This window comes from Lepidochelys olivacea (assembly GCF_965140295.1).
Source record: "Lepidochelys olivacea isolate rLepOli2 genome assembly, chromosome: 10".
NCBI classification, from domain to species: domain Eukaryota; kingdom Metazoa; phylum Chordata; order Testudines; family Cheloniidae; genus Lepidochelys; species Lepidochelys olivacea.
In genome coordinates this window covers 76,785,128-76,808,663 of record NC_140420.1, presented here as the reverse complement: position 1 = coordinate 76,808,663, position 23,536 = coordinate 76,785,128, and the positions used below count along the sequence as shown (strand labels likewise).

Sequence of the window (23,536 nt, the reverse complement as noted above, 5' to 3'; positions counted from 1 at the left end):
TGACCCTGAGGGGTTCTTCTCTGGATTCTCACACACACACACACACACACACACACGCTGGATTCTTATTCCCAGTCTACCTCCAGGCCATCTGCCTAAGGTTTGGCCCTGTCCAAGATCTACCACAGGTGCCTCATTCTCTCCTGCCATCCTTTTCCTTCAGGGAGAATCACAGGAGATAGTGCTCAGTTGATGAGGAGTTACCAGCCCTTTATGGAAGTCACCTGACTTCTTCCCAAGAGGGTCTGATAATTGACCTAAGTAATTTGATCCCTAGATAACCAAAGTCAATTGGGGAGGGTAGCTGATCCATTACAGGACAGGCTGAGTCTGACTCTCCTTAAAGGAACAGCCAGCCTGTGACAGAGACTTAACACAGGGCACAAAAACTGCTAACAAATTCTCTCCTGTGGGAAGCATGTATATTTTATGTAATTAAATACATCTACTATTTCATTCACTTTGAACACATTCTCATAAACAAATAGATGTGTGGAAAACAAAACGCTGCCAATACACAACCAATTTAAATACTTTTGCCACCACTTCCCAGTTATTATGTTTAAACCTAACCAAACACAAACACACCAAAAGCAAGCTCAATTAATACCTAATTGGCTGTAATACGAGTATGAATCCAGTCTTCCTATATTTGTGATTTTACTTCACAATTTTTCACCATTTTGATCCAATTAACTGTGACACCTTTCTTCACAAGAAGATTTAAAAGTAGAAATCTGGCTCCTCAATTTTAAATGCTACAAGAGAAGGAGCAAATTCAACATGCTCAACCAATCACATTTAAACTTTTTGTTCCTATTATGCGCTTTGACATTTTCAACTAGACACATTAACTAAGTAAAGGAAGAGCACTATAGTGTCTCCAAACCACTTTTCAATACTGGACTTGTACGGTTAATGATATCAAGACAGATTTTTTTTCTGGTGTCTGACAGCGGTCAGCTACTTGTAATGTGCTGAGTCCCTTTGATTCCTCCTTCAATTGCCCTTGTAAGTTTAATGCCTCTCTGTAGTGTCCCTGGCTAAACAAAATGTATGCCAGTTGTGAGTAATTTTGTGTTCTGTGCAGATACTAGGACAGTTGGACCTAAAATATAGAAACACAATCTAAGGTATAGCACAACATTAATGCGAACTAGGTACCTTTTAAAGCATGCCAGCAGGATCTATATGGGGCAGTTAGAGTACTTGACAATTCACACCCCTCTCAAGCACTTTGGCACGCTGTGTAGACAAGCCCTACAAGTTCCATCAAGCATCATTAGGAAGCTAGAGCATTTTTCAATCAGCTAACCTTGAGGCTGACGATAGCTTTGGAAGAATTTTTGAACTTCCAGAGTGAGCTTTATTCCATTCCCTTAGCAAGCATCATACTTCACATCTATAGACAGGAAGTAAAGTTTTCAAACGCACTAGAAGTCCCATTCTCAAAGGAAACAGCAACACTTAGGAGCCTAAATCACTTAGGTGCTTTTGAAAACTATACCCAGCATCTTCAATCACTTAAACACAATAATTTTTATATATAAAATCAATAGCATTAAGTAAGAGCTATATGCTTATGGAAATCATTGGATCATTTGCCATTTTTTACCAACCAAAATGGATTTTAGTTCAAGATAATTCTTTTGGTTTGTCCTTTAATCTTCTCCCTTTTTATTCATTTGCAGCATATAGTAACACAGACCTGCAACTTTAGGTCTTGAGGAGTATATCCATGGAAAAGTGCTTCAGTGATTTCCCATTTGCAGGATCACACTCAATGTACTATTCTTTCAATACAATAGTTTCAGCTGATGGAACATATGATCTTGAAGAATCCAAATACATTGATTTATGCACATCTGAGCTGAGCACAAATGCTTTCTATTGCTACTTAACTCGACAATATTTACATTTTAACAAAAGAGGATTGTGTTATCATTACTTCGGTTGTAAGTAATGGAACCATTTCCCACCACTTCTTTCAACTTCTGGCATACTGAGTCAGATAAATTAATACACTGAAATTTGGTCATCACTACATACTAATCCTCCATTTGTAATTTCACTGCTTCTATTCAGATCAATAGCTTTCACATTTACTAGTTAGAATGAGAACCGACCTCTCAAGAGTGAAAATTATGATTTAATAGCAACTTTTTATATGCAACCATGTTATCACATGCCTGGCACACAATCTAGAAACTTTAAATTCTAATAAACCAAGCCCCCAAAATAGTTTGCAACTACATCCATACCCCTCACCAACATCCAGTGACAGCTGATTTCACCTACAAGCAACACCCCTCTCAAATGATCAGAGATTTCACCCATTCTCCTTTCCCTCTAAGCATCTATGCAGTTCTACTCCTTGATTGCTCTCTAATAGGCATAACAAAAATATTGAAGTTTTCCATCATTTTCCTTTCAATTTGTTAAAATAGCTGAAGTCTTCATATTGAAATGAGCCTCAGGTTTCTCAGTTCAAAAACTTGTAAATATTCCAGTGAAACAGAAGTTCAAAAACTGACAGCATACTAGGTGGGGCTATCCATGGGAAGGGAAGGAAAGGGTAGTGTTGTGAAAACTTCAGAATTTAGTGTGTCTAACTTCAAAAGAAAAAAAATTATGTATTCCAGGTCTCACTACACAATTAAAACCAACTATGGTGAGTGGGGGTTTTCCACTGTTCTGTGAGAGACAGTCTCCCATCTCACTGGAGGCATTTACTGGCAAATACGGCTATAGTTTCCGCAGAATTTAGGCTGTATTTAAAGTTCCTAGCCCATATGAAAGCAAAGATAACTTTCCAGCCATTAGCCAAATAGAACACCAGTTCATTGCTGTCCTCTCCACTTTGCAAATAAACAGCAGCAGCAAAGCTATTCATAGCTTTACCAAAGAGAATGCTGCAATTAACAAGACTCTGGTCAGTTTCACTGTAGATTCCAACCATATGAACAGGAGTGCATTAATAAAGTTTTGGTGAAGATGTAAGATGGCTGTTAGTTGTAAGTATCCTGGGACAAGCACAACTAATCAGCCTCTCATCAAACCTGCCGATGCAGTTTCAAATTAAAAATATATATATATGTGAACAGTTCAGTTGTCCAAAACCAAGAATGCACTTTACGGTAAGTAATTCTTCAGAACCTAGAAAATTTCTCTAACAAGGTTTCAAGTGCCTTTAAGTTTGAATTGAAAACGAAAGTATGCTGCTCTACAGTACTTAGGTTTTCCTACTATATTATCAACCTTTAACAAATACACATGAACAAAATAGGTATTTTTAGAGACTTATATTCTTGAACACAAAAGCATGAATGTGTTATTGAGGAGTTCCTTAGGACACAAGAAATATCTTCCATTCAACTCACCTAAGAAACAACATGAAAGAACGCACGTTAAATGGCTCAACTGGAAAAGTTCAAGATAAGAGCAATTATTTTTCTCAAAAACCATTGCAAGAGGATCAGCCAGTAGCTCACTCTCATAAAAAATGGGAGTTATCCATTACTTTATTTTCCACAGAATACATTGTAACTGGAGGAATAAGATTGCTACACTACACACTGGGAGTTTGTTTTGAACTGTTACTATATTTTGCTCATTCATGGGATACTGTATCAGATACAGTTATATCTGAACAGCCACTTAAAATACACGTCGGTTGCTTTCCCCAAATAACACTGGCAATAAGTATCACAGTTCAGGAAGTTAGAGAATTAACTTTGGAAAAAGTGTACGGTTACAATCAAGCAAGTTCCAAAAAAATATCAAATACCACATTTTTTAAAAAACTTAACAGAAAAAGTCTAAAATATAAGTAGGTGTTTCAGCTATGCCACAGAAGGGACTGACGCCTTTGGAGGCTTAATACATTCTGCATAAATATGGGAAATATTTTAAGCACAATTTCAGTTTAACTATACTTCAGCAACATTTTAGCTAGCCTATTCAAGTGTAAAAGTATAATTAGGCAGGCCAAAAAAGAATTTGAAGAGCTGCTACCAAAAACCACAAAAACAAATAGCAAAAAAATTTAAGAACATCAGAAGCAGAAAGCCTGCCAAAAATCAGTGGAGCCCCAGAACGATCAAAGTGCTAAAGGAGCACTCAAGGAAGACAAGGGCATTGCAGAGATTCTAAATGAACTCTTTGCATTGATCTACACTGCTGAGGAGCTGAAGGAGTCTCCCACATCTGAGCCATTCTTTTTAGGGGAAAAAAAAAAATCTGAGGAACTGTCCCAAATTGAGATGTCAACAGAGGAGGTTATAAATTAAATTCAAGTAAATTAAACAGTACTAAGTCAGTAATAAAAACCAAATGGGATTCACCCAAGAGTTCTGAAGAAACTCAAATATGAAATTGCAGAACTGCTTAACTGTGGTATGTAATCTATCATTTAAATCAACCTCTGTACCAAATGACTGGCAGATAGCTAATATGATGCTGATTTTTTAAAAAAGGCTCCAAACGTGATCTTGGCAATTACAGGCCAGTAAGCCTAACTTCACTACCAGGCAAACTGGTTGAAACTATAGTAAAGAACAGAATTATCAGATACATAGATGAACATGATATGTTGGGGAAGAGTCAACACGGCTTTTGTAAAGGGAAATTATGCCTCACCAATCTATTAAAAATTTCTTTGAGGGGGTAAAAAAAATCCAAACAAGTATGATCCAGTGGATACAGTGTACCCAAACTTTCAGAAATCCTCTGACAAGGTCCCTCACCAAAGGAGGTAAGCAAAGTAAGCAGTCATGGGATAAGATGGAAGGCCCTTGCACAAATCAGTTAAAAGACAGAAAACAATGCATGGGACCATTGGTGTTAAATGTATTAATAAATTATCTGGAAAATGGGGAAGATAATGAGATGGCAAAGTTTCCAGATGATACAAAAATTACTCAAGATAGTTAAGCTCAAAGCAGAGTGTGAAGAGTTACAAAGGGATCTAACAAAACTGGGTGACCGGGCAACAAAATGACAGATGAACCTGAATGTTGATAAATGCAAAGTAATGCACACTGGAAAACATAATCGCAACTATACATAACAAAATGATGGAGTCTAAATGAGCTGTTACTACTGAAAAAAGATCTTGGAGTCATTGTGGATAGTTCTTTGAATATGTCCACTCCATGTGCAACAGCAGTCAGAAAAGCAAACAGTGTTAGGTATCATTTGGAAAGGGATAGATAAAACAGAAAATATCATATTGTCACTATATAAATCCATGGTACAACTACACTTTGAATACTGCATGGAGTTCTGGTTGCCCCACCTCAAAAAAGATATATTAGAACTGGAAAAAGTACAGAGGAAGGCAACAAAAATGATTAAGGGTATAGAACAGCTTCCATCTGAGGAGAGATTAAAAAGATTGGGACTGTTCAGCTTGGAAAAGAGACAACTAAGGAGGGATATTATAGAGGTCTATAAAATCATGACTCATGTGGAGAAAGCGAACAAGGAAATGTTATTTATCCCTTCACATAACAAGAACCAGAGGTCACCCAATGAAATTAATAGGCAGCAGGTTTAAAACAAACAAAAGGGGAAGTACTTATTCACATAGCACACCGCCCACCTGTGGAACTCATTGCCAGGTGACGTTGTAAAGGGCAAAACTATAACAGGGTTCAAAAAATAAAAGGTAAGTTCCTGGAGGATAGGTTATGTGAATGGCTATTAGCCAAGATGGTCAGGGACACAAACTCATGCTCTGGATGTCCCTACACATCTCACTGTTTGGTACTGGATGACACGGGATGGATCACTGAATACATTTCTCTGTTCACTCTCTCTCTGAAGCATTTGGCACCAGCCACCATCAGAAGACAGGATACTGGGCTAGAAGGACCATTGGTTTGACCCTGTATGGCCATTTTTATGTTCCTAAATTTGTAATTCCATTAGCCCCTTCAGTACCATTTAACATATACTTTAAAACCGGAAAGGAAGGAAGATGGAGAAGAACCTTGTGCACTTTTTCTGATTATTTGACCAAAGCCAAACTAGCCACTGAATGCACCTAATCTGAACAGAAGACAGCATGCAGCAAAATTCCCACTACTCAGCATGAGTGTAGATTCTAAAATATTTTATTCTCTCTTGATTTGTTTCATTCAGAGAAAACTACTACATATATGTAGGAACAAAAGGTCAACAACTTGTTTTGTAAAGATCATTCAACTGTATCTATAGATGTTTAATTATACTAGTCCAAGTGTATACATACATCTACTTCCCCAAACAAAATACTAAGTACAGAGCATTAACCTTAACTTTGAATACTCTTGCTTTTGTAACTATCATGACCTATATGTTAAAAACTGTATTTAAATGTGCTGGTTGTATATTTTGCCTATTTGTTCCTATGCAATACGGCTGTCATTCTACGGAAGTCACACCAAAAGTGCTTTTTCCTCCCCTCCAAGAACAGCTATAATTTTACTGTGACCTCAACACAAAGAAGCTGCATTTCCTCCCTCTGCCGCCACCACCACCACTGCACAAAAGAGTGAGAGAAGGAAATTTAAGCACTGTGCCTCCTCTTCAAAGAATGTTCCTGAGTAAACTCGGAACCACCATTTATTAAACACAGTTGATAACTGGTTCTTTAAAGAGCTGTAACTACTCTAGTAACTAGGCTGTAGCACCCAAAATGAGCTAGGTGCATTCCAAACAAAAAAAAAACAAACCATACATGACTTGTCAACTGCAAGCAAACGTTTTTATAAAAAGTCTTACATTGGACAGTTTCTGTAAGAAATTAAAATATTCCTTAAAAAAATAAAACAAGTTTGTTTTCCTGATAAAATGGACACAAACTATGTACAGTTTTTCAATTTTAATGAAGGTGCATGTTTATCACCCAGGTGAAACACACAAGCTATACTGCACAGCACACATGACCGTTATGGCCTGGCAGGTATTTCATATTCTAGACACCGTAATATTTATACCCTGTCTATAGCAGCAAAAAGATTAACTGTATTCCAGACTAGTTTAAATTAACATGGTTATGCAACAAACAGTATTACACTAAACTATTCTTACAATTGTTAGAGCATTCCCCAGTCCCTTCAGATACGTTTTATAATGCATGGCATGACTGGGACAAGGCAAGGTAGTATGGCATGATTCCTGACATTGTTTACACTGATTTACATGGCATTATTGGTTTGGAAGCTCCACTTAAGTTGTTAGTATCACCCTGTGTGTTGTGGGACTACCCAGGAATCCTAACACTGTGGTACAGTAAACCCAGTAAAAGGTCTGAGGCTGTCACTAACTGGTTTAAGGTAAATCTTACGGAGAGACTAAGGATATGTCTCCATTTGACCTGAAAGGTGATATTCCCAGATTGGGTAGATGTACCTGAGCTAGCTCAGCTTGACTGAACACCTAAAAATAGCAGTGTATCCAGAGTGGCATGGGTGGAGGCATGGACTAGCCAGCCAAGTACCCAGGGAGCCAGGCAGGACTGTACTTGGGGCTTCTAGTGATCACCCATGCCTTTGCACACACAATGCTATTTTTAGGTGCTAGCTTGAGCAGATCTAGCACAGGTACATCTATACAAGCTGGGAATCACACCTCCTAGCTCATAACACAGATGTTACCTAAGCCTGCACCATCATTGAAATAAGGTTTCTAAACAAGTTCTAAAACTTATGCTGTCACAAACTGATTTTGCTACTTATAATATAATAAACATTATTTTCTTCAAAACTGTTTATTAGCTGCAAAATGGCCAAAGCCCTAGCAATCCCATGTCAATCCTATGAAACATTTCACCTAAAGTCTTCATTAGCATCACAGAATCATCAAAAAGTAGGACTGGAATGGACCTTGAGGTCATAAAGTGCAGTCCTCTGCTGTATTATTAGACCATCCCTGATGGCTCTTTGTCTAACCTGTTCTTAAAAACCTCCAGTGATGGAGATTCCACAACCTCCCTACATAACTTGCTCCAGTGCTTAAAATGTCCTTACAGTTAGGAAGTTAATGTCTAACCTAAATCACAATGAATGTATTTATTTCACCCTTTCCTTTCTAGGCATAAGAAATGGTATTGTGTGATTATAGAGTTGTGAGGTTTAATGTTTGTAATCACTTTATATATAATCTTTCATCCAAGAGTCTTAAACAGGTGGGTAAATATTCATGAAGGTTTAAATACACATTTTAAGCATCCAAAGAAATAAAGCAAAAGCATGATTATATTAAAGACTTCTATGCTTCTATAGTAATTATATAGTTAATGAATACTCTTGTCAGAAATGGAATAACAGAAGTCAGAAATGACCTGAATAATCTACTTTATCTCCCTGCCAGTGCAGGAGTGTTCTCTATATTAAGTTTTCCCTCTATTTTTGCCTTGTTATGTCCAATTCCATCCCATCCTCATACTAAACTATTCTTCTCCATTGTTGGTGATAACACCCTGCAAATATTGATAGACTTATGCCTTTTCACCCCGCCTTAGTCTCTATTTAACAAAGTGCATATTTGGCTCTTTTATAAAATATCCACATTGCTCTCCCAGACAGAGAAGAAATAGGATTTTGTTGTTGGGTTTGGGGGTTTGTTTGTTTGATCTTTGTTTTTTGGAAGAGTTGCTAGCCATTAAGTTTTCCAATCTTGCATATCCTATTTAAAATCAGACTCATTAAAAAAAAATCACAGACTGCTTCCAAGATCATTGCTCTGCCACCTTCTGTAAAAGTTAAGCATCTGCCAAAATTTCATCAATGAAAAAATACGCACACTTAGATGACAAAACACCATACCGAGATACTAGAAGTGCTCATGTATAATAATACACTACTGAAAGGTTTAGAAAGCTTACAGGTCACTTGTTCTATTACAAAAGAATACTAAAATAAAATATAAGTGTTATGCTACCTAATTAACCTGTCTTCATGCCAAAACAGATTTTTGTTTCTGATACTATCTCTCTCTCATGGTCTCAGAATTACTCCTCTGCTACCACTATCTACTTCCGGACACCCTTTACTTTCTATCTCACATCTTACTTAAACGGTGGGAAGATATGACCACTTATTTTGGTGAGAAAGATCCCCAAGGATTGTGGGATTCACTGGCTTTGCCATTAGCTGCAAAAGCAGCCTCCCTTCTAATTTCTCCCTTTCTGAAGACAATTTCAATTTACACCATTTGCACTCTTGCAAAACTGAAGTGAACCACTTGCCAAACACCTTCACTGCTACATGTTCTGAACAGCTCCCTTTCCTTCACCACCTTCCTCACCAGCAGGCACATCTCAAGAGCAGATAAAATGTATTGGAAAGTTTAGTTTCATAAGCTAACCTCAGAAAAATCTCAGGGGACTTGCTATTATTCATTCAGAAAGAGTATGGTCTCCTTCCTACCTTTTTTATTCACTTCTGGACAAAACTGATTAATACAACGCTGTTTGCACAGAGACAACTGTACTCACCCCACTTCTTTCTCTGAACTATCACACACATGAACAAAAATGAGATCTGCCCCCCCCCCAAAATCATCAAAACATTTTCCTTCTTTCACCGTCGAACTGTCTGAACAACTCCTCTTTCAACCCCACCCCACCCCCGCTTCCAAAAAATCCTCACTTCTCTGACAGCATCTGATACACTCTTCTTCTGGACAAAAACCGTCTCCCACCTTTATGCGGTGCTTTTTACCCAGTGGGGCTTCTACCCTTCCAGGTAACAAACGAGTAGGTCAAAAGGTGCCCCCCCCCCGCCTCGCCTTCCTATATCCCACAAGGGGAAGCTCGCCACTAGATAAATACAATTCGACGGCAGAGCTCCCTGACTGCCATCATGTACCCGCACCCACGCCCCTCCTCCCCTCTCTGACACCCAGCCCCCGAGCAGGCTGCACTGGCCTGCTCCATCTTCTCCGCAGGGCAGGAGGGACAGGAAGTTCCCGAGAGGCCCCTCAGTGAGAACAACTCGCCCACCCGTGCGGACCCCTCCCCCCCGCTCTCTCTCTCTCTCACAAACACGCTTTGGATTCCCGCTCCTCGCTCGCCAGCCACCCCCAGGGCTCCCGCCCCAAATCGCCCCCCGCCCCGGAGCACCCTCCCTCTCCTCTTCTCTCCTCCCCTCCCCAGGGTGTCTCCCCCCGCACACTGAGCCCATGACAGCGCCCCCTCCCCCCGCCGCGGGGCGGGCTGTCAGCGCGGGGTCCCTTCCTCCCCCGCGGCCGCGGGGCAACCTGCGTAACCCCGCGCCTCTGCCCTCAGCCTCTCCCGCGTACTCCCTCGTGCCCGCCAACCGCCCCTGGCCACCAGCTCGGCCCCCCGCTCGCTCACTCACCCGTCCACCGCCCACTGCACCCCGCTACTGCCGCTGCCTCCTCCCCGCTGAGGCTCCTCGGGAGACACTGACACCGGCTCACGGATACCCGCTGGGCGCTATTTTGGGGAAAGGAGGCACAAGGCGGAGCCGGAACTACTTCTTCTGTCACTCTCGTCTCAGAACTCCCACAACGCTCTGTGGTGTCCTTCCGCGCCGCTCTCCTGACGGCTCCCGCTGGGACGCAGCCGGCCCCTCAGCAGACAGGGAGATAGGGTATGGGGGAAGGCCTTATAATCTGTCCCAGGCAGAGGGGACCGACTGCGCCCTATCGACACGCCTAACACCAGAGGATTATTTTGTTTGGGCATAGGGAGCGGCGGCGTGTAAAATCTTTACACCCGACCCAATCCGAACAGAACCGGAAGCTGATAGGCAGCGGGACAGAGTGACTGAAACAACAGTCCAATCAGAGAGAGGAAGGGGGTCGGGAAGAGTAAAGTGCCACTCATCCGGACAGCAGCTGGTGGGCTGGGACGCGGAGCTCTTGAATGACAGGACTAAACACCCAATCAAAGACAGAGAGAACGGAACGCACCAACCAATCAAAACTAAGCACTGTCGGCTTGGAAGGAGACCTTGGCGGTGGCTGGAGCCCTGATAGGGACGCGCATGCGCACAAAGGACCCTTCGTCTTCTCTGTCGCTCTTACTTTAAAGCAAGTGACGCAGGTACGTGGGTCCGTCTCCCATGGAACAAGAAGCGCATGCGCAAGCAGCCCCCTCAGGGGTAGGCCTGTTCCCTTCTCTGCTTGGCCCCTTAGGCGCGAGGGGAGGGGGGGAGCCAGCTCTCTGATGCAGCCCCCCGGCCACGCCTCCTTCCCCTCCTCAGAGCACCCCTACAGCCCCTCTCCCATCCCACTGCCCCTTGGGTTCCCCTCTGTCACACCCCTCACCCAGCTCTGTCCAATCACCGCCCCCTGGGCACTCCCTCATCTGACCACACCCCCACCGGGACTGCCAACTTTCTACGGGCACAAAACCCAACACCCTTGCCCCGCCCCTCCTCCGAGGCCCTGCCCAGGCCCCGCCCCTTCTTCGAGGCCCAACCCCTGCTCACTCCACCCCCCCTCCCTCTGTCGCTCGCTCGCCCCACCCACCCTCACTCCCTCAGGGGCTGGGGCACGGGAGGGGGAGGGCTCCAGCTGGGGGTGCAGATGAGGGGCTGGGGGTGCAGGAGGGTGCGCGAGGGTGGGATTGAGGGGTTCGGAGGGGGGGAGGGGAATCAGGGCTGGGCCAGGGCGTTGGGGCTCCAGCCAGCACTTACCTCAAGCAGCTCCCAGCCGCAGTACGTCCCCCCTCCGAGGCCAAGGGGAGCTGCAGGGGCGGTGCTTGGGGCGGGGGCAGCGTGTGGAAGCCCCTGGCTGCCCCTGTGCCTAGGAGGAACATGGCCCACGTCTGCTCACACCCTGGGCCCAGTTCTGTCCAGTGACACTGCCTCCTGTGCGCCCCCTTATTAGGGTAACCCGAGGTCCTGTTACAGCCGCCACCGTCCCATTTTTAAACCCTATCCCAGCTGTCCTGGCTTTTTTCACAGAAGTGGGCATTTGTCCTGTTTGCTCTTTCCAACTGATCAAGTTGGCAAGAGCAAACAGGACAAATGGCCACATTTGTCAAAAAAGTAGTGCACAAAGGAACATAAGGGGGGCACGCGTCAATGCAAGACCTGCCCTGCATAGGAGGCAGGGCTCAAGGGAGCAGTGATGCCAGTGTCAGCCTCACGCAAGAGGCAGGCAGGAGTCGGGCTAGAGGCTCAGGCCAGCCCCGTGTGGGGGTATGAGGGGCTCAGGCCAGCCCCGTGTGGGGGTATGAGGGGTTCAGGCCAGCCCCCCGTGCGGGGAGAGGGGGCTCAGGCCAGCCCCACATGCTGTCCCTCCAGTTTACCCTTTCAGAAATATGGTCACCCCACCCCTTATCCAATCACAGTCCTCACCCTCACACAGCTCCTGTCCAAATCACACTGGCCCCTGCACACTCCTATCCATACTTAGGATGAATTTTTGTCAAGGCCTGCTGACTTGAATACAACTAAATTATCTAAATATTGTTTAACCTCCTCTTTCCCTGTGCTGGGTCATGAAAGGCAGCATCATTCTGTACTAACTATAAATTTCCAAGAGGACTTCCGTGGTTGTCCCAAGAAGACAAATATATTGGGATAATCCAGTCCGAAAGGCATAAAGCTGTGGATGACAAAGGTGAAATCCACATCACAGAGTAAAAAGATTGCTACCTTGTAAGCCAAATGCAAATGGTAAAAAGGAACTTCTGGCCACTGCTTTCACTTGAGAATCCAAGAGTAGATAAGGACTCTAGGATCTGAAGTTTACATTGTTTGATAAAGGGTAGGTAAACCAACCACAAAACAAATCAGCCAGCACCTCCCCCACACACACCTGAAAATACTTCATCCTACCACCAATGCCTCCTCATCTATTCTGCACTGAGTCTGAACCAGCTCCTGTTTAATCTATGTCCCAGTACCAGTCAGGAAAATAGGAGAAATTTCACCAAATAGGGCAGCCCCGATTCTTTCACTATCTTCCTAGGAGGAGTAATGGAACAAAACCCCACAGAACATCACATGAGAGTGCTCATAGGGCACGTGAGTAATTATCCAACAGTACTCCTTCTGGGGTCACTCTTGAGAGGTAAGGAGAGAATCATCAAGATGCAATTCCATCTATCCAACATAGGATTTACAGGCAAGACAGAAAAATCATGGCCAGTGGATCAAAGACTACTGCTAGATCAAGAACCACCAGTGAAACAAAAATCCTCCCTTTTTTGACCAAGGTAACTAGTGCAATTTCTGTGCCATGTATACAAATATGATCAAAGGAATGGAAACTATGCAAGAAAACCATGAAAAGAGATCTGTATTTGCTGGGAACTTATCCTAATTGTAAATAGATAACCTCAGAGATTATTGGTTGTGGATCTCAGTTAACATGGTTTTTCAGCAGTTATAATGGCAATAGAGCTATTCCACCACTCTCTACTCCTAAGCATTTCCACTCAATCAGAACTCTTCAGGACTTCAGGGTCTGTCTAAGTCATCCTCCCTGATTTAATTGCCAACAGATTCTTATCTCACATTGTAGATCCATGAACCCAAAAGTAAACATTCTAGCCTGGGAATTACCTTTCCAACACCTTATGTCACCTCTAGAGCATATGTGGTGTTTTAAACAGCGGCTTTTTCACAGTGTGTTTCACACAAAAACTCTCAGTCTCTGGCTCTTAATTAATATACCTAATGGCATTTGTTTTATTTCTTAAAAAATAAAAAAACAGGAATTGTAAAGTCACAAATAAATTAGAAGGTGTGTCGCTTTATGGGTATTTGTCAAATAATAAAAAAGCAATGTAGGATGTCCTAGAAGAGGCTAAAAACATGTGTTCTAAAATCCACAGGCCAAATTTATTCTAGTGTAACTTCAACAAAGTTGATGAAGATATTCACAAAAGGAAGACCACATTATCCCACTCAGGTACATAAGATTGCTTCTATAAGAATGCTGTAATGTGGGTGTATGGTACATTTGTCAGGTTGGAGTTACAGGAAAAAGTTCTCTTTCAAACATGGAATCACAGATGTGTTGTTTTGAATCAGCTGCTGTTTGGCCTCCTTTCATCAGGTATTAAATGTCGGAAATATTTGTATTGTCTACATCCCGCACTACATGACTGACCTACATCCCAGCAAAGCTTGTGATATTTAATATGTTCTCAAAATGACAGAATATAGGTTTCTCTGGGATTCACACACTTCTGCCGTGTCTTCTGCACCATTTTGCATGTTAACATGAATCAACAGCTGGGTTTAAGCGTGATGATATAAATAGCAGCATCATGCTGCAAGCGAGCTTCTTGGAAAGTAAAGAAAAAAATACATTATTTAATGCATCCTGACATTTGCTTTTCCTCCCCTTATTGCTAAGCTGTATTTCTGTACACACCCTCACAACAAATGCAAAGAAGTTGACTTCTTCATATTGACATAACAAATGGTGCCTGAGCCTAAGAGAAGATGATATCCAGAGCAGTATACCTCCCTTTAGCCACACAGCTGGCAAACTGTACACAGGAGGAAAAGGAGTCATAATGTAGATGGAAATTTCAGCTTCCAACAGGATTTCAGATCTACAACCTTTGGAATTTTATTTTCATGGTTGTTCTATGTAGTTTCAGAAACTTCCTGCTTTTGCAATATCTTTCCATTCATTAAACTTCAGCTTGCAATTAAACATTCTGACATAACATAGCTGAGATTCCTTGGCAACAACTTTAACCAGAGGTTTTCAAGAGTTTCCTTCAGATGGCTTTAAATTTTCATATCCTCATGAATGCTTGCCACCTTCTTTTAATAACTTGAAAAAATAAGCCTCTCTTAAGGAAGTTCATTGTTCCTATATTTTCCCAGCACACATGTCCTGTTTTTAGAAATGTGGGATGCACATGTATATTTATAGAGACGGATGCGTACGTATGCATATTATAACTTTACATCTTACACAGAACACTTGGTAGGCTAAGCAGATCCAAAGAAAAATGGTTATTACAGTTTAATATTTTATCCACTAAACTACTTTTTTCTTTCCATAATATTGGATCATTTCTACATTTTTCAAAAAATCATATTTACTGCATCATTCAGACACTGCAGCCTTTCATCTAATATTATATACTGGTTAAAATATGTGTACTGCTGCAAAAATAAATGCAACAGTAAACTCTCTGTTTTTTAAATTAATTAATTTTTTTAAGCAGTACCAGCATAAGCAGCTTGTCCTTCCTCCAAACTGGTAGAAATTTCATTTGAATTTTTAAGATGCTTCGATACAATTTACCATTTAGAAACCTATATAAATGCATTTTGCAGTTACTTCTAATTTGAATTTTAAATAAGATAAGTAAGGGTTCTCTATGCTAAAACTGAACTCTGAGTCACTTAATCTGAAACAAACTCTTAAAGGGACACTGTCAGTTTAAGAATTGTGCTTCTGTCTAGGTTATAAAATTACTAAATTTGAGAGGTTAGAGAAAGAATATCCTTTTTGCCAGTTGTTTAACTTCTATATTTGACAGCACTGTCTGTATAAAGTCAGTTTTGCTGGTTCCGTGTATAGAGGCTGTTTTCCCTGTTTGGAAACAATAGGAAAATGTGGTTTCAAAGTCACAAAAACACACGGAAGGATGCGCTGTACCTGAAACGTCAAGTTGATGGTGTTCCTTTAAGCGACAAACCACTCATGGCACCCTTGAAAATGAGATGACTTGGATCCTGCAAGGTGCACAGCATCCTCAGCAGTTTTGCTGGTTAGTCCTGTATATCCTTGACATTTTTATATAGTCCCAAGCCAGGCAGTGTGGATCAGAATCCAAATTCTCCAGAGTTCAAATGTTTTTGGATACTTGGTTTTCATTTAGCCTCATGACAGTCCCAGTTTAACTCTCTTTTCCATTCCAGCCAGGCAGGAGCAAACTCCTGCTTAAAATCTCCCATAGGGTAGAGTAATAAAGCTGGGCTGGAGTTATCCAGCGGAAAATCTGAGGTGTTTGTTGGGGTTTGTTTTTTTTTTATCTTATTTTAAAGAAAGACACAATCTCAGTTCAACCTTAGGTCCCAGAATGTTGGACTTCATGGTTTATCTGCACGATGAAATCCTGGCCTCATTGAAGACAATGCAAAAACTCTCATTAATCTCAGTGGAGCCAAGATTTCACCCAGAGTTGCACCAGTTTATTTTAAAGTGTGATTTTTAAACTAATTTAGTTTAATTGATGCAAAAGGCTCAGCTGTTTTAAACCAGATTTAAACTAGCATAGGAATGTCCACACACCCCATTACACTTGTTTAATTAAATCAGTTTGAAATCCCATCTTTAATTAAACCAGTATAACTGTGTGCATATACCAGGGTCCTATTTTGGTTTCTCTTAAATCACTTAGGAGCAGATTTAAATAAAACTGAAATATACCACTCAGTCCAGAACAAGAGTGCAACACAGGAGTTTGCACTGGCTAAACTAAACTGGTGCAAGTGCATGTGTAGACATAGGCTTAGTCTGTCTGTGTAGTCTTAGCGTGCGTAGACATAGGCTTAGTCTAACAAATAAAACCACTTTAAATTAGCGGCAAGAAATGAAAATCAGTTGCCCAACTGCTGTACACTGCCTAGGGCACGTGCACTCATTTCAAACAACAAACACAATTTGAGAAATGGGCAAGGACAATGGGCCAAATTCTCAACGATGCCCCTGCAAACTCATCAGAGTTTCTAACAGAACCTCATGGGTTCTTCCAGTAGAATTTGTGTCAATCAATCACATTAAGTTCCTCAGGCAACAAACTGTGTATTCTCCTGTATTTTGTACAGCGCTGAGCACGCTGGGTAGCACTGAACATATAATTACTAAATATATAATAATGCTAACGTGGCCCTGGGTTAGAACACCGACTGTGAGCAAACATGAAACAGACTAGTCTATGTGCATTCCTCTAACTGAGGGAGAAGTAGTATGTAAATAAAAACACAGCTATTGAAAGAGTAAATTGGGGTTTTAAAACTGTTTTAATAATCTAAAGAATCATCAGTAACTTGATCTGAGAGAATAATCCCTAATGGAGAACATCAGCAAATATATCATGATTTTCTTGAACAGATTAATCACTCACAATTGTTCAGTGACAGTTTAAGGATTTTGTCTACCTCTATTTGAAATTTGGGGTGTGTTGCTTAGTAGTGGTTAGTCACAAGGGGCCACACCCCTGAGCGACTTGGTTATACCAACCTTGCCCCCCCCCACTCCCCACCCTGGTGCAGACAGCGTTATGTCAATGGGCAGGCTTCTCCCCTTGACATAGCGACCGTCTCTCAGGGAGGTGGAGTATCTACGCCAATGGAAGACGCTCTGCTGTTGGAGTATGTAGCGTCTTCACTAAGCACTACAGCAGTGCCGCTGCAGCAGTGGAAGTGTAGACAAGCTCTGACGTGCTTAACAGAGCAAAACTGTCTTTGAAGGTAATGGGAGATTTGCTCAAATAAAGCCTATGGAATTTGACCCCTGGTTTTTACTCGCTGCATAGATGAGGATAATGCTTTAAGAAGTTGTCTGTTCAGAATGGTCATGGAAAGTTATTATTTAATATTTTGGTAGCACTTAAGACCCTAGTCATGGAGCAGGACCCCATTATTATAGGGGCTGTACAAACACAGAACAAAAAGACTGTTCCTGCCCCAAACAGCTTACAGTCCAAAATCTGTGGGGAAGAATAATCTCGTGGTCCCTCTCCCAGCACACTCCCAAAATGCCCTGCTGTACCAACCAGTTCTGAACACACAAGGAGCTCACCTTGGCAGCATGGAGGAGATACAGCTGCCTCCCTATGCTCTCCTTCTGTCCATCATCAGGGCTGAAGGGTACAACAAATATTCTGTAGCATGGAGGGCTTTTTAAGTACCCTCTGCCAAGGGATTAATTTTACCCACTCTGACTTTCTGTATCTGAACAGGATTCTATGCAATATGGTATAGTTCATGATCCACAAGAAGTCACACACTTGGAATACTAGAAGTGTGTTATTAGGAGAGTTGAGTGTAGGAGGGAAAGCTGCTTGCAGTGCTAACTTCAGATTACAATTTCATCAGTGTCATTATCTGGAAAATATTTGCAGTGATGTGTTTGTGCATCTCAGAGTGGAATCTGGCCCATTGCATTTGCAGAAGTATTAGTGATTTCTTTAACGACCCTTGCAAGCCCTCTGTCTATGCCAAAACGGAAACGTTAGTATCTGAGGGCTTACTGCTAAATAGGCACTGCTGCAATCGAGGTAGTGGTGTCGATTTAGGGGGTCTGGTGAAGACAAGCTAAGTCGATGGCAGAGGACTCTCCCGTTGATGTCTGTACGCCACCTCCTCAAGAGGCAGAAGGTAAATCAGCTGGAGAGCATCTCCCATCAAAATAGCCTAGTGTAGACTTTGCTGTAAATCAACCTAAATTCAGTTACATAATTTACATAACCAAAACCAAAGTAGCGTAACTTAGGTCGACTTATAGCATTAGTGTAGACCAGCCCAAAGAGAGAGAAACCTTGAAAACAGCTAATAGTGAGGTGCTCCATCTGAATCGAGTGATTTCTGCAAATACATTAGACTAAACTAGCGCCGCCAGTCATCACGGCTGCCTCTCTGTGACAACAAATATCTGAAGTATTGGAGCTTGAACTTATTTATTTTTATCATACAGAACTAAACGGTAAACCACTGTTCTTGGAAACATGTTTTTCAACTACCCCTTAACTAGACTATATTTGCACCCTTTAAAGCAAAATAAATGTTATGCATTTAGCCTTACTGTTAACCTTAACACTCTGCTATTACAGTCAATGTTTGTACAGCCTCTGGTACTGAACTACTCATATGAGCCAAATTCTTTGCAGGAATTTTTGAGGTAAGATGATCTAAACCACATCTTTTGTTAATTCAAGATCAAACGGCATATGCTTTACACATATCGTGCAGTCAGCAAGAGCATGTGGATTTCAGAAAACATTTTAAAATCAGGTTTTTCAAGTCACCAGTTGAATGAACCAAGTGATTCCCTGAAAGGGTTATCATTTAAAGAAGTAAAGGACCAAACTCAATACTAGTGTAAGTTACAGATAAGGTAGGAGTAGGCGTAATGTGCATGTCAGAAGGGTCAGAGAGAGGACAGTATCAGGAAAAGCACCTAGCAATAGTACGTACAACAAAACAGATTCCACACCTACTTTTCCTTATATTCTACCATAAGTTGCCTTCTGTGCTACACCACTTTTCTTCTCCCTTAGGTGTCTATGATATACTAGAGCTACCCATCTAGGGCCAGATCCTGATCTTTTACCCTGGTGTAAATTTGGAGTGACTCCACTGACTGGTGAAACAGAGTAGAATCTGGTTGCCCCTGATTGCCAAGTGGATACAAGTTATATTGTTTTAACACCCACCTATTTATCATCAAGGTATGCCAGACCTGTAATTCATATCATTCAGTTGTGGTGCATGAAGCGAAGTAACTGTTCGTACTCCGTTTCTGCGTACTGCAGCTTTAAATGTATGGAGGAAAGTCTGTTTCTCTGGTGTATTATGAGGCAGTTCCAAAATGAGACACACACTGTGCTCTCTCCTGTAGTTTTTGTTCTTTCTTCTGTTGTTTTCCTTTTAGCTTGAGGCTGAGAGTACACGCTGCCCTTTGTGCATGGAAAACATAAGCAATGGCATGGCTGAGTCTGTCCCCAAGACTTCCACAGGAGCTGCTGCCATTTTCAGCAGGTCTGAATATACGGCCCATTGATTTCTAGTGTCTTTATCAGAACTAAAAGGGATTCCCTTCATTCCTCACTCTCTTGGTTCATTAATTGCTTTGCATTACTAACACAAACAGCACATTTCAAAATGCATTTCTCTCCTGGGCTCTGTTTACTTGTTATTGTAGTTTAGTGTCATTTGAAATGCTGGGTGGTAGCTTACTGTGCCCTAGATAGTGGCGTTCCCAAATATGATTTATCATATCTGAAGGATAGTACAGTTACATCTGTAGTAAAATGAAGAAAAGTCATGGGGGAAAAGGGAGTTGAAACAGTTCTGGCTGTAAGGGGGATTGTGGAATTTGACATTTAAAGGTTCCTGTGCAAGATGTAATTTCCAGCTGAATAGTTCAGGCACTTATCCAGCTTTCACTTTGGCCCCAACTGTGTGCTAAGTGCAAACGAAATCTCTCTGAAAAGCTAATGACAATCTGACTTGATGTGGCTGTTTTGTTTTCAGCAAAAGAAAAAAAAAGTAAAGAAGAGAATTGTTCATGTGAAGTGTGTGTGAATATTCTGCGCAGGCCACTCAGAAGTAAACACAAGTACCAGAGAACAGCACACATGGTTCTGACAGCTTGCAAATGAAGTTTTATTGTATAATATTGCCACTTTTGAGTTGATGTTTGTAGTGTCTCGTACTGAATTATTCACACAATCTAAATCCTTTTCAGTAATTTGAGGTAGGTCAATTAATAGCACAGCTTTTGTCAATTTAAGATCATACCATTTATAGATATCACACCGTAAGCAACAGCATGTGGATTTTAGCTTTTTTTGTTTTTAAATCAACATGTTTTCTGATCACTAGTTTAATTAATCAAACATTTCCTTTAGAAAGTGATTCGTTATTTCTATCAGCGAAAAGTCAACAGTGGTGTAAGCTACAAGTTGTGGGTGAAATCCTGTCTTCGTTGAGGTGTATGGGAGTCTCGCCATTCACTTCAGATGAGCCAGGATTTCACCCCAGGTATTCAAGCTCTGTTTAACCAAAACTCGCTCCTGTTCAGACTGCAGTTGTGTCCTCCATACGTGAGTCGCATTCTCAGGCACTCTCACAGTGAGCTAGAATGTTTAAAAACCTGGGATCTGGATATGAGACCTTGCATTCCATGCACAGCATGTCTCAGGCACATAAATATAAAGCTCCTGCTTCATTTTGGAAAGATTTAACATTAAAGAATAGTACACAAGAGAAGCTTCTCAGGTGAAGCAATCTGGAAAATTAAGAGCATCAGAAATGTTAGGAGCAAGAATGGACTGACTTCTCTTTTGAGTTAGCAGTGGGACTGTTAAATATTTTTCTCACATACCTATATCTTCTGACCTCAGAGTTCAATGGTAGCAATGCAGAGTCATCTCCCACTTCCACAGAACTTCATAGTGACAACCAAGTTGGAACTCAATTTCTTCTGCTCCGAGCCGCAGGTCTCTGCCACCCAAAATAAATGAGAATCTCCTTTAGCTCCTGGTATCATAGGCCATGTCACCCAGAGTTGAGCAGTTGTGAATCCATCCATAGAAGCCTAAAGTAGTGCACACACACGTTAGCTAGCTCATTGCAATCTCTCAATGTCTTTTCTAATGTCTATGGACCTTTCATTCTGTTCAGTGTTGCAAAGTATGGCAAGTTAGCCCTAAAAGTCAGCTATTTGTGTCTCTGGATGCTCCATAAGCCAATACAACATACACATGTAAACACCTTAGACTTCTCTACAGGAAGATCATCATTTTGCACCCTTTGCAGACGACAACCTTCTGTTATTATTTCCCAAATCCCTCAGACTCTCAGTCCTCTTTCAACTCTATCCCCTTATAAAGTTGTAAAGAGAAAGAAACATGGCAGCAATAACTTGCAGTACAAAGTGTCAGTCACTGAACTCCCACTTTCTGATCATACTGTCAGTCAGGAGCAGCGGTACTCTGTAGTTAGTGTGTGCTACCAAGGTTCACCTACAGACTATACTCAGGACTACTTTTAAGAATGGTTAGAACTCATCACAATGCTCATTAGGGCTCCTTAAGTTTAGCTGATCACAACTGTTTCAGCCCACAAGAATCCAAACACAAACTAGAGGACAGATACACTTTTCTTAACCCTTCTCCCCATGCCACAAACAAGAAAAATTACAAAACTACTAAGTCTAAATTTCACTGCTCAGGAAAACATCTTCCCATCCCCAATGACTGTGCTTGCTAGCTGTGTCGCTAGATTGCACATTCTTCAAGGTGAGGACTTTGACCTCACATCAGTCTGTAAAGCGTCTTTGACACAGTTGGGGCTATTACCAAAAACAGTAAGGGAAGGCTTATCAGCAACTTCCTGCTGTAATACATTTGTTCTGGGCCACAAATTAGATCCCAACGTTCTTCAGATTTTTCTGCTTCTGAAATTTCTCCTGGGGTCTATCTGTTCAGGAGCCAGCTTCACTAAATAGTTTTAGAGGTGAATTAAGAAAAAGTAGTAACTGCTAATTAAGCCCCAAGAAGAATAAATGAGCCAGTGTCAGAAACCAGGGAACAGAATTTGTTTTCCAGTCAGTTCTGGTGGAATACCGTTTGCTCTGCTCCCTGATTTTTACAGAGGCTCAGTTATTCTTACGCCACTCCATTGCCCTATTTTTTCTTCCCAGAAATGAAGTGCTGACTGATATGGATGGCACCAGGAGGCAGCCACAGTTGAGGCAAGGAAAGCCTGGATTTTATGTCCCAAAAAGCTGAAGTAGCCATGATGCAGAAGTGGTGACAGGAGAATATAGTGTTACAGCGACGGGGAGGAGGGGACCTTGATTTTATTTACCACTGGGACCTTGAAGCAGCATTTGGATGGGATTTTTAAAAAAAATATGACTGTGTGTGTTAGTGCTCACACCACAGAAACCTGTGTTATAGCTCTCAGGTTCAAACCCAAGCCAGTTGCAGTTAGTAATGACCAAAGGCAGTGGCCATCTGACATCTGTCGGTTGATCTGCATGAGAGGACCAGGGGTAGGTTCAGCTAAGCGGCCCAGGCTTGGGTGTGGGGGGCATGGATCATGACTTACCTCTTTGAGTCGGGGTCTTTAATATACGTGTGTGTCCAGCACCTAGCACAATGGGGCCCTGAACTCTGACTGGAGCGTCTAGGTGCTTCCATGGTACAAATACTCATCATCCCGCCCATTCAGCCACATGTCTCTTTGGAGAGTGGACAGAGAAGCTCAGTTGCCATTGCACTCAGAAACGTGGCACATTTCCCGAGCACTAGATTTGTGAGGCCATCATTAAAAACAAAAGGCAGAGTCAGTCAGGCATCAGCTACTATCGCAGACGGTTCTGCACCTTCAAAGCTAATCAACAAAAAACAGCTACTAAGACAAAACAGAACGTAGTCTGTGCTGCTTTGCGATGGGGCCCTCATCATGGGTGTGAACTGTATCATCAATGCCAGACCCAGCCCAGGTTGTCGGCCAACATCTGCTAGCAAAGACTATGGTCAGGGCCCTGATGACAGAAAGCCCACTGACCCATAGCCATAAGGGGCTCAGAAGTGGACAGAGAGGGGGCTGGCCACAGCAGCTGGTGGATACATTGACTCAGAGGATCACCTTCTGCTAGCTGGTCTCCTCTGCACTGCAATCAGAAGTGAAAGCTGTTCCCAACCAGTGGAAACCCTAGTGTGAGGGCAAGGAGCTGCAACTCTGCTGTCTGCTACCTCAGTGAAATGCTCCTCCCTTGGGCAGTGTGGGATTAGCTGCGACACAGCAATGTATGCTACCTGTCCCTGCAGAAGCTTGAATGGTCAGTCCTTGCAGCAGTGGCT

General features: G+C 42.1%; 1 protein-coding gene across 5 annotated transcripts in view; it reads right to left on the bottom strand.

Moving 5' to 3' along the window:
- MEF2A (myocyte enhancer factor 2A) overlaps nt 1–11,206 on the bottom strand; it is a 161,423-nt gene extending 150,217 nt beyond the window's left edge. The window contains exon 1 of one of the 5 annotated variants that reach the window (XM_084641480.1): nt 10,347–11,206. The gene's annotated coding sequence lies outside the window, so the exon portion shown is untranslated. The remainder of the gene's footprint in view (nt 1–10,346) is intronic. The other 4 variants (XM_084641475.1, XM_084641477.1, XM_084641478.1 and 1 more) reach the window with 4 other exon arrangements.
- Between the last annotated feature and the right edge of the window lie 12,330 nt (nt 11,207–23,536).